At 41.6% G+C, this 11,209-nt stretch overlaps 1 long non-coding RNA gene across 1 annotated transcript; it reads left to right on the top strand.

The window, feature by feature from the left end:
- Positions 1–5,892: 5,892 nt before the first annotated feature.
- LOC132601357 (uncharacterized) lies at positions 5,893–7,013 on the top strand. Its single transcript, XR_009567556.1, has 2 exons — positions 5,893–5,968; positions 6,737–7,013. It is a non-coding gene; the product is annotated as an uncharacterized LOC132601357 (long non-coding RNA).
- Positions 7,014–11,209: the final 4,196 nt, after the last annotated feature.

The following is an 11,209-nucleotide window of genomic DNA, read 5'->3' as shown; positions in this document are numbered from 1 at the left end:
CAAAATTTTATCGATGAGATGTTGAGGACTTTAGAGATTATCCATGCTTCCGAGACCGAATTTGTGGAGTTGGCTTCTTATAGACTCCGCGATGTGGCGGTGTTATGGTATAAGAATTGGGTGATAACAAGAGGAGAAAATGTTCCACCTCCCGTGTGGCAAGAGTTTGTAGATGCCTTTATTCGTCAATACTTGCCACCCGAAGTCCGCCGAGCTAGAGCGGACAAGTTCCTGAATTTAAAGCAAAGGGGTATGAGTGCACGAGAGTATAGCATGCAATTCAACTCATTGGCTCGATATGCTCCGACTATGGTGGCCGACATGGGAGACAGAATCTATAGATTTGTGAGTGGTCTGGGGCCACATTTGTACAGAGATTGTTTGACGGCCTCCTTGCAAGACGGGATGGATATTTCCCGGATACAGGCCCATGCTCAGAATCTCGAGGAACGACAAGGACAGCAAAGAAGTGATCGTGATGGTGACAGAAGACAAGGTAAGAGGGCTAGATCTATGGGATAGAACAGTGAGTATAGAGAGGGATCGAGACAGACACATCCCAGGCACTCAGGTCAGTCCGCGACTAGTGCGCCTCCCAGATTCTCAGACGGAAGGTTCGATCGCTCTTTCCAGTTAGGGCAGGGTCAGAGTTCGAGGGCCCCAAGTTCTCAGTATCAGGGAGATGTTAGTCAGAGGTGACCTCCAGTACCGCGGTGTAGCCAGTGTGGCAAATTACATTCCGGACGGTGTCGTCAGGGTTCGGATGCTTGTTATGCTTGCGGGCAAGTTGGTCACATGATGAGAAATTGCCCCTCAGCGAGGGATAGAGCTGGGACTCAGCCTACAGGTTCAGCAGCGGGTTCTTCTTCAGCACGCCTGACAGCACAGACTCCTCAGACTACAGCAGGTAGAGGCAAAGGTAGAGGGGGAACATCTACTTCAGGTGATGTTCAGCCCCGTGTGTATGCCTTAGCTGGGCGACAGGATCTCGAGTCTTCCCCAGATGTTATCACACGTACCCTGACTATATTTTCCCGTGACGTATATGCTCTGATTGATCCAGGTTCTACCTTCTCATATATTACTCCGTATATTGCTGATTGTGTTGGGGTGAGACCCGAGCCAATTAAACCTTTCGAAGTATTCACTCCGGTTGGTGATCCTGTAATAGCGAGGCAAGTATATAAGAACTGTGTAGTCATTATACGTGATCGTCGGACAAAGGCTGATTTGATTGAACTTGAGATGATAGATTTTGACGTAATTATGGGTATGGACTGGTTGGCGTCATGCTATGCTAATGTTTGTTGCCGGACAAAGGCAGTTCGATTCAAATTTCCGGGAGAACCCATACTCGAGTGGAAGGGTAATACAGTTTCCCCAAAGGGTAGGTTTATTTCCTACCTTAAGGCGAGAAAGATGATAGCCAAGGGTTATATTTGTCATCTAGTTCGGGTTCATGACACGGAAGTGGAAGTGCCAACTTTCCAGTCTGTCCCGGTAGTGAATGAATTCCCAGATGTGTTTCCCGACGAGTTACCAGGCCTTCCTCCAGAAAGGGAAATCGATTTTTCTATTGATGTAGTACCCGACACCGAGCCTATTTCTATTCCTCCCTATCGAATGGCTCCAGCAGAGTTGAAAGAGCTAAAGGCACAGTTGAAAGACTTACTCGAGAAGGGTTTTATTAGACCCAGTTCATCACCGTGGGGAGCACAGGTCTTGTTCGTGCGAAAGAAAGATGGGTCGCTACGAATGTGTATCGATTATAGACAGTTGAACAGGGTGACTGTGAAGAACAGATATCCCCTTCCCAGAATCGATGACTTGTTCGATCAATTACAAGGTGCTAAGTGGTTTTCTAAGATAGACCTAAGATCGGGTTATCATCAAGTGAGGATCAGAGAAGAAGACATTCCCAAGACAGCCTTCAGAACGAGGTACGGCCATTACGAGTTCCGAGTGATGTCGTTTGGGTTGACAAACGCCCCGGCGGTGTTCATGAATTTAATGAATAATGTGTTCAGGTCGTTCTTGGATCTTTTTGTGATAGTGTTTATCGACGATATCCTGGTATATTCTCGCACAGAGTCAGAACATGCAGATCATCTAAGAATTGTTCTTGGCGTTCTTCGAGATCGGGAATTGTATGCAAAGTTTTCGAAGTGCGAGTTTTGGCTAAAATCTGTGGCATTTCTAGGTCATGTTATTTCAGATGATGGTATCCGAGTCGACACTCAGAAAATAGAAGCTGTGAAGACTTGGCCAAGGCCTACGACACCTACGGAAGTTCGTAGTTTTCTTGGGTTAGCAGGGTATTACAGGAGATTTGTAGAGGGCTTCTTATCTATTTCAGCCCCATTGACAAAGTTAACTCAGAAGTTGGCTAAATTCCAGTGGAATGATGCCTGTGAGCGTAGTTTCCAAGAGTTGAAAAACAGGTTGACCTCAGCGCCAGTGCTAACACTTCCAGAAGGGTCCGATGGCTATGTCGTATATTGTGATGCCTCCAGTGTGGGAATAGGATGCGTATTAATGCAGCATGGGAGAGTCATTGCATATGCCTCGAGACAGTTGCGAAGGCATGAACAGAATTATCCGACTCATGATCTCGAATTGGCCGCGGTTATCCATGCCTTAAAAAAATGGAGGCACTACTTGTATGGTGTACGTGTTGACATCTATGCGGATCACAAAAGCCTCCAATATATTTTCAAACAGAAGGAGTTGAACCTGCGGCAAAGGCGATGGTTAGAATTACTAAAGGATTACGATGTGAACATTCTATATCATCCAGGGAAGGCGAATGTAGTGGCAGATGCACTTAGCCGCCGATCGATGGGTAGTTATGTGGAGTTCCTTCGGAAAAGCAGGAAATGGTTCGTGAGCTCCATCAACTAGCAAGTCTCGGCGTACGTGCGACTGATGCAGGAGATGCAAGTATTAGCATCAATGACCCCAATGTTTCATCATTGAATCTAGAGGTGAAGGAACGGCAATATGAGGATTCCCAGCTAAGTCATTATCGAGATCTAGCTCACGAAAAAGAAAAGTCTCCATTCGAAGTTTCCATAGAAGGGGTCCTTAGATATCGGGGCAGGTTATGCGTACCGGATGTGGCAAACTTACGCCAACGGATTTTAGAGGAAGCACATTATTCCCGGTATTCTATTCATCCAGGTGCAACCAAGATGTACCACGACCTTAAGTTGCTATATTGGTGGGATGGCATGAAGCGAGACATAGCAGGGTTTGTAGCCCAATGTCCAAATTGTCAGCAAGTGAAAGCCGAACATCAAAAGCCAGGAGGTTTATTGCAAGAAATGGAAATTCCTACGTGGAAATGGGATGAAATTAATATGGATTTTGTGGTAGGATTACCCCGTAGCGAGGGAAGTATGATTCTATATGGGCGATCGTGGACAGGCTCACAAAAGCAGCTCATTTTCTCCCCGTCAGGACTACGTATTCAGCGGAAGACTATGCTAAATTGTATCTCAAGGAGATTGTACGACTTCATGGTATTCCTTTGGCCATTATCACGGAAAGAGGGGCGCAGTTCACAGCCAAGTTCTTGAAGTCCTTTCAAGAAGGTCTAGGTACTCGAGTTAAGCTCAGCACGACGTTCCACCCACAGACCGACGGGCAAGCCGAGCGCACTATTCAGACCTTAGAAGATATGCTACGAGCATGTGTGCTGGACTTCGGTGGTAGTTGGGACGAGCATTTGCCTCTTATTGAATTTGCCTATAATAACAGCTATCATTCCAGTATCCAAATGGCCCCGTATGAAGCCTTATATGGAAGAAAATGCAGATCTCCAATTGGATGGTTTGAAACCGGAGAAGTACAATTGATAGGCCCCGACTTGGTCCAACAAGCAGTTGAAAAGGTTAAAGTGATTCGAGACTGGCTGTTTACAGCTCAAAGTCGCCAAAAGTCTTATGCGGACAACCGCCGACGGGATTTAGAATTTCAAGCTAATGATTGGGTATTCCTGAAAGTTTCACCAATGAAGGGAGTAATGAGGTTCGGCAAAAAGGGGAAATTGAGTCCAAGATACATTGGACCTTATCGAATCATCCGCAAGGTGGGAAGAGTAGCCTATGAGTTGGACTTGCCTTCAAAGCTCGAATCTGTACACCCAGTATTCCATGTTTCGATGCTCCGCAAGTGTATTGGAGACCCCACGAGGATTGTTCCGATTGATGATGTACAAGTGACAGACAAGTTGACATACGAAGAAGTGCCCATTGCTATTTTGGATAGACAAGTGCGAAGGCTTCGGAATAAAAAGGTTGCTTCAGTCAATGTGCTATGGCGGAACAATAATCGGGAAGAAATGACTTGGGAAGCGGAGGAAAAGATGAAATCTATGTACCCCCATTTGTTCCAATCCCCAGAAGAGATTTAAAATGAGACGTCGACGATATGAGGTATGAATGTTTTAATTTTATGTTTTTGGTCGTGTGTGGCCATAAATGTGTTGATATTTTGATATAGCCCTGTGAGGCGATGATATTATGGGTCGTTGTGGTAAATTGGTAGTGCCAAATTACAAAGGGAACTCTGGCAAAAATTTTCTAGAATCCCTGAGTGTCGAACATTCGAGGACGAATGTTCCAAAAGAGGGGAAGAATGTTACACCTCGGAAATTTTTCCGTACTTGTGTGATGAGTAGAACAATGAAGGACATGAGTGTATGGTGTTTTATTAAGTCGAGAATGGCTAATTTGGCATTTTTGGAAATAATAAAGTTGCAGAAAAATTTTCACCCAGTGGTCGTATATGGCACAATACGGCCCGTAAAGTGATTTACGAACCGTATAGTGCAATCGTCTTTCATTGCGTCAAAAATCTCAAGATTCTGTTAAGTGTTGAAATGGTTAAAGACGACCCAGAATACGGCCCGTAAACTGGTTTACGGACCATAAACTAGGTCGTAAACCACCAGGTCCCTCAACCAAGACTTTCTGTAATGTTGAATATGGTTAAATACGACCCAGTTTACGGCCCGTAAACTGGTTTACGGACCGTAAACCAGGTCGTAAACTGCCATGTCCACCAGCCAAACTCTCTTTTTTTGGAATGCTTAAATACGACCACAATGGACGACCCGTAAATCAAAATACGGTCCGTAAACTGCAGTTTACGACCACTGTTCACCCGACGAGAATTCATTAAACATCAGCTTTTGAGTTATTAAAAGGAACTTAGGCCTCATTTTATTTCATTCTTCATTCATACAACTCAAGAACACTCTAGAACTCTCAAAATACTTCCTCCATAAGAATCCAAGAGAATCAAGGGAAAGCTAAAGATCAACAACACAAAACCTATGAAATCAAGTGCAAGAACACATCAAGGGATCATCTAAGTCAAGTAATTCCCAAGAAGGTGAACTAGGGTTTTGTTTAAGTGAAGAATTTCAACTCAAGGGTTGTTCAACCACTATCCAAGGTAAGTTTCATGATCATTCTATGTTTTTTGAAGTATTGAAAAGCTTAGACACTTGAAATGTAGAAGAACATAGAAATGGACCATTATTGAGTGAATAGTGCCATAAATGAATGATAGTGGGATTGAATTATGAATGTTGAAGTGTTGTGAATACAAATACGTTATAAATGATGTTTATATCATGAAACAAGCGTTAAACGCATGAAAATGCAAGGACGAGTCATAAGGCTAATTATGAGGGAAATTGGAGGAAAATGGTGGATTTTGCTAAATGTACGTAAACGACGATTTTTGATTTCGATATTGTGAGTAATGCTATGAATGTTGGGAGTTAATATAAAACATGGGAAAAAAATAGTATAAACAAGAGGAGCGTTGTCCGACTTCTCCTAGAATTAGCGACGTGTTCTTGTAGTTAGTATGCTAATGTTGATATGAATTCTTTATGAAGGTAACGACGCGATATTGAAGGAGAACGAGTGAGCGATATCTTAGCTAAACGACCAAGGTATGTGAGGCTAGTCCCATCTTCCTGATGGCATGAATCTTGCACCACGAAATTCCTATTCTCTTCATGAGTTCTTATAGTCCGAAAGGCTAAGAGTCTAACTCCTTAATGTCTATATAAGATGAGGAATACAATATGATGATGCTAGTATAATGATGATGTTCATTATCGCTTACACTCACCTTATGTACTAGTTCCTTCAAGGTGAGGAAGAGTATCAATAGTTGTTCCATAATGGAATCGGGGGATGACGACCTTACGTCACCCCGATAGAATAAAGTTGATCTTGAGCCCTATGCATGTATTACAATGAGATAAGTATTTTATGATGAGTATATTATTATTATGAGCATTTTATGATAAGCATGACATGAGCATTTCACACCGTACCTATTTGGCCGGGCAGTCACCGCCAAGGCGGGCAGCTATACGGATACACCATGACCTTCGGGCATGGGCAGACACCACTAGTGGGCGGCATGAGATAGTACCCCGGACGCGGGAGGCCTGGACGCGGGCTAATATTATTGATTATCACACCGTTCCGACATGGACGGGCAGCTTGCATATGATGCATATATGTTATGAGGATGAGTATGAGTAAGATGGCACGCATGGTTTCATTTATGATTATCAGACAGATCCAGATATTTCACGTTGATGTTATCACTATGTTGTTGATGTTTTCTTTCATTGTTTATGCTTCTCATACTCAGTACAACATTCGTACTGACGTCCTTTCTTCTGACGCTGTGTTCATGCCCACAGGTAGACAGAGAGGAGAGCTTGGCCCAGATCCTCAGTAGCAGTCAGCTGGTTGAAAGCACTCCATTGTCCGGAGGTGCTTAGGATTATCCTTTTGGTATATATGTATATTTTGGGCACGACGGAGTCTTGTTCCGTCCATGTATATACAGTATGTTAGTAGAGGCTCGTAGATACGCAGTGTGGGTTAGATGGTCTCACAAGACGTTTTCATATGCGTGTATATTATTTTGATGGCCGAAAGGCAATTGTATATAAAGTATTTATGTTTGTTTAATTATGATTTTCCTACAACGGGTATGTAAATTGATAAAAGAATATTAAATGAGCAAGATAAGTAGTAGAGTGAGCGGTGCTCGGTAACTAGCTCCGGGTACCCGTCGCGACCCCTAGTTGGGTCATGACAATGGCACCCTTTTTGCTCAAAATGGCGTCGAAACAAAAAAACAAACACCATATAACCCAAACACATCCGAAACTCATCAGAATCTAACCGAAATTTGTGGGCAAGTCAAAAAATTATAGTACTAACCTTCTCGAACTCTCAGTACATCCAAACGGGACCGTCTTGACCTGATATTGATTGTGATCAACTCCAAATCATACCAAAAGCTACTTTCTCAACCAACAACCCAAATCACACCAGAACCATTCAGGAAATGAACCAATGACTCGACCAAGTCATAAATGACATTATGGACCTATTGGAATTTTTGCAATTCGATTACAGGCACGTTTACCCAAAAGCCAACTTTTGGTCCAAAATTCGCAAACTTAAGCCTTTAAAATTGCAAAACTTAGATTTTCTTCTTCGATTCTCATCCGATCACCTCAGGAATGAAGTCACCTGTCCCCACAAGTCGTAAACAACACAACAAAGTTAGCAGAAACAACAAGTCTCGGATCTAGGTCTAATTTCTTCCCGTGATCATCTTTTCACCATAAATAGACATATTAAACATTATCTAACTTAATTCTCAAAAACCAACCAAACGAACTCTAAAAATAACCCCGTGAATTTCCACAGATCATAGCTAATATTTCAAATCAAACGAAATCAAAACAATTTATCCAAACAATTGAATTCCGAATTTTCCAAAGTTAATCTTTCGCTCGAAGTGAACCAAATGATATTCGTTTGACTTCATTTTGGCTAGAAAGTCAAAATAATTATAACAGAGCTTTTGGAATAGATGACACGTAAACTAGAGTGCCGGTTTTCAGAACGACTGACCGAGTCTTTACACAAGCATGTAATAGAACCGAATAATAACGATATTCTAAATAAGATAACCAAATAATATCAAAGTATGAGTACATAACTGAAATAATAATACAAAACTTGAACAATTGAGTTAGTGGAGCATCTAAGCCATGAGAGACAATCATACAAGCAGAGTCGCGAGGGTTATTCATACAAGACAATCCCGCGAGGTCCATTCACACAAAAAATATGTCATGAGGGTAATTCGTACAAAACAAATTTGTTAGGGCCATTCGTACAATCAAAGATGTGAATGCCATTCATACAAACAATGCCGCTACGACAGTTCATACAAAATAAAGTTATGAGGGCCCTTTATGCAAAATGAAGCTATGAGGGTCGTTCATACAAAATAATGCCGCAAGGTACATTCATACAAAGCAAAGCTTCAAGGTCCATTCATACAATTAAAGCCACGAGGTCCATTCATACAAACAATGTTGTGAGGATCATTTATAAAAAATAATGCCCCGATGGTCATTCATTCAATCAATACTAGGAGGTCCATTGATATAAACGACGTCGTGAGATCCATTTATATAAATAATATCGTGAGGGCCATTCATATAAATAATACCGCCATGGTCATTCATGAAAACAAATTGCGAGTGTCATTCATACAACCAATATTACGAGGGTCATTCATAAAAAATAACCCCGCAAATGCCATACAACCAAACTAATTCCAAAAGGGATGTACAATAAAATGAAGGCCTCAAGGGCCATACAATCGAACATACGCCGTGAGGAACATAGAATCAAAAGAACGTCGCATTGTCTATACAATCAAACAATGTTATAAGGGCTGTGCAGTTGAACAAATTGTCAAAATAGACATGTCATGACCCATCTAGAGGATCTAGTGTGCACCCAAGCTAACCCCCTACTGTAACGACCCATTTGGTCGTTGTAGTCTTTCCGGCACTTTTGACCCTTACCTGAGCTTGGTTAGCTCACTTTTGACCTAAGGGGACCGTTGGTATGCTTTCTAGGTGTTTAGATTTGATTCAGGCGACTTTTTTGAAATTTGTACTTAAAGCGAAAAAGAGCTGACTCAAGTTGACTTTTGGATAAACGGACCTCTTTCGGAAATTCGTCAATTTCAAGAGGTCCGGATGGCCTTTTTGAACTTTTTTGTATATATGGTTTGGTTCCTAATGCACTTGCATGCATTTTGAGACTGAGTTGGGATGCTGGAATTAAGGTATTGGGGGTTGACTCAGTCAACGAGACCTCCGTTAGGAATTTCGAGGCAACGAGTGCGTTCGTAGCGTGTTTTTATGTTTGTCTGTGTATGTGGATTGTGAGCAGATGGCCTCAAGAGTTAGTCAAGTTTTCATTTGAGTTTGAGATAATTTTTTGGATTTCTGGTACTAGTGTCCGCCAGGGCGGCACCAGTACCGTCCCAGAGGCACCGCCATAGCGGTGCAATGGCCGCTTGCATGGAAAAGCTCTGTGGTGGATTGACCATCCCGGTAGTCTGAGTGGACGTCGGGAAGGTGCCATCGTAGAGGTCCTAATGCCGCTGTATCGGTATTGGGCCTGCTATATTCATTAAATGTGAATTAAAATCCCCTAGTCTATTAGTTATTACCATTCCAAAAATTGAGCTTTAGGGAGAAATTCTAAAGGATTCTTGCAGAAGATTCATAGGGGTAAGTTCTTCTAATCTCCTTGCTAATTAATTATCCCTAATCATCTTAGATTCCCTTCTTCCCTTGTTAGTCTTTAAGTGATGAAGATTAAAGTGGGTTTAATGAATATTCTATCTAGGCATCTAAATGAAGAAATTGATTGGGTTTATGCGAGATTATGATGAATCTAAGGTTGTTAATCTTATACCTTCTATTATTAGTGTTGAATTCTTGAATTTTAGAGTTAGGGTTTATACCTAAAATTGGGGGTTTTACTTGAATTTCGAAATTTGATGAATCCTTTAGTTAATTTAGCAATTGGTTGATGGGTTTTGAACACCTAGTGTTTAAATGGATATTTTACCCTCGAATTTCCCGTTTTGATCTTGTGGGCACCGTTTCCCCAAATTCTAGGGTTGGTTTTGACCTAATTCAAATGATGGCAATATAGGTATCGATCTTCATGATTTCTAATCTAGATTTCGAATATGACTAGACTTTCTTGATCTTGAGACTCAGTGGAAGGGGAAGGCTAAAGAGTGATTATTGGTGTTTTTGTTGTTCAGCCATCCAAGTAGGTTATGGCTTACCCTATAGTGAGACTTCGTTTAGCGAAGCATATATTTAGATAATATTATCGGACAAAGAATGTAAACCTTCGCGTATGAACTTGGGTTAGATATTGGGGCTAGCCACCCCATTGTGTGATTGGGGCTAGCCATACCGTTGTATTGTGACTTGATTGTTCTATTATTGTTGGCCTGATGCCACTTGGTGATGGTACATATTGGAGACTATTGTTATACCTTGATCATGATATTGTAGTATCATGCTTGTTGACATTTGATTTGAGGATAGCATTCTATATGACTTATGTAATCTTTCAATAATATTGTTGGCATACCCATGCTTGGTACTTGTGATATTGATCTGATTATTGATGTTGACTCATACATTGCATGCATTTTTGTCCTTCATGAAATACTTTTGATATATTGATGATACTTGAGGAAACACTGTGATGAGCTGGGTTCAGTTTGGATGAGAGTGACGTGACAGTCCGATATCCTATGCTTGTCCCGGAATCGTGGATTGAGTGGTAACGGTTGCCAAGGTTTCTGCCAAAATTGTGAGATACATGGACTTCATAGGTCCCCACGGGTTGTGCTACCGAGACATCGATATTGTCGTAAGAGTATATGTGTACACAGCATTGCATTACATTTGCATTCATACATCATTGCTTAGCATTACATTATGGCCTATATTGTGATGATCTAGTGATTACTTGTTTTGTTGATTTCAGACTGGATATATAGTGAGACTTGGCATACTTGGGTTTAGATGCTTCAACCTAGGTGATGACGTGTACTTTGTTCTGGCTTGTGCTTGACTTATACTTGTTTATTTATCTGCTTATCTTGCTTTATTATTTGAATTATGTTAGCTATACTTAGTCGGCCTATGATACCTACCAGTACTGTGATTTTGTGCTGACCAACACTTGTTGCATTCTTTTATGAATTTAGAGTTCTAGGTTGGATCTGCTTCTATCTCCCGTAGTTGATAGTTGCTATC

Source organism: Lycium barbarum, chromosome 1 (genome assembly GCF_019175385.1).
Source record: "Lycium barbarum isolate Lr01 chromosome 1, ASM1917538v2, whole genome shotgun sequence".
Lineage (NCBI taxonomy): Eukaryota > Viridiplantae > Streptophyta > Magnoliopsida > Solanales > Solanaceae > Lycium > Lycium barbarum.
This window is presented reverse-complemented; position numbering and strand designations above follow the sequence as displayed.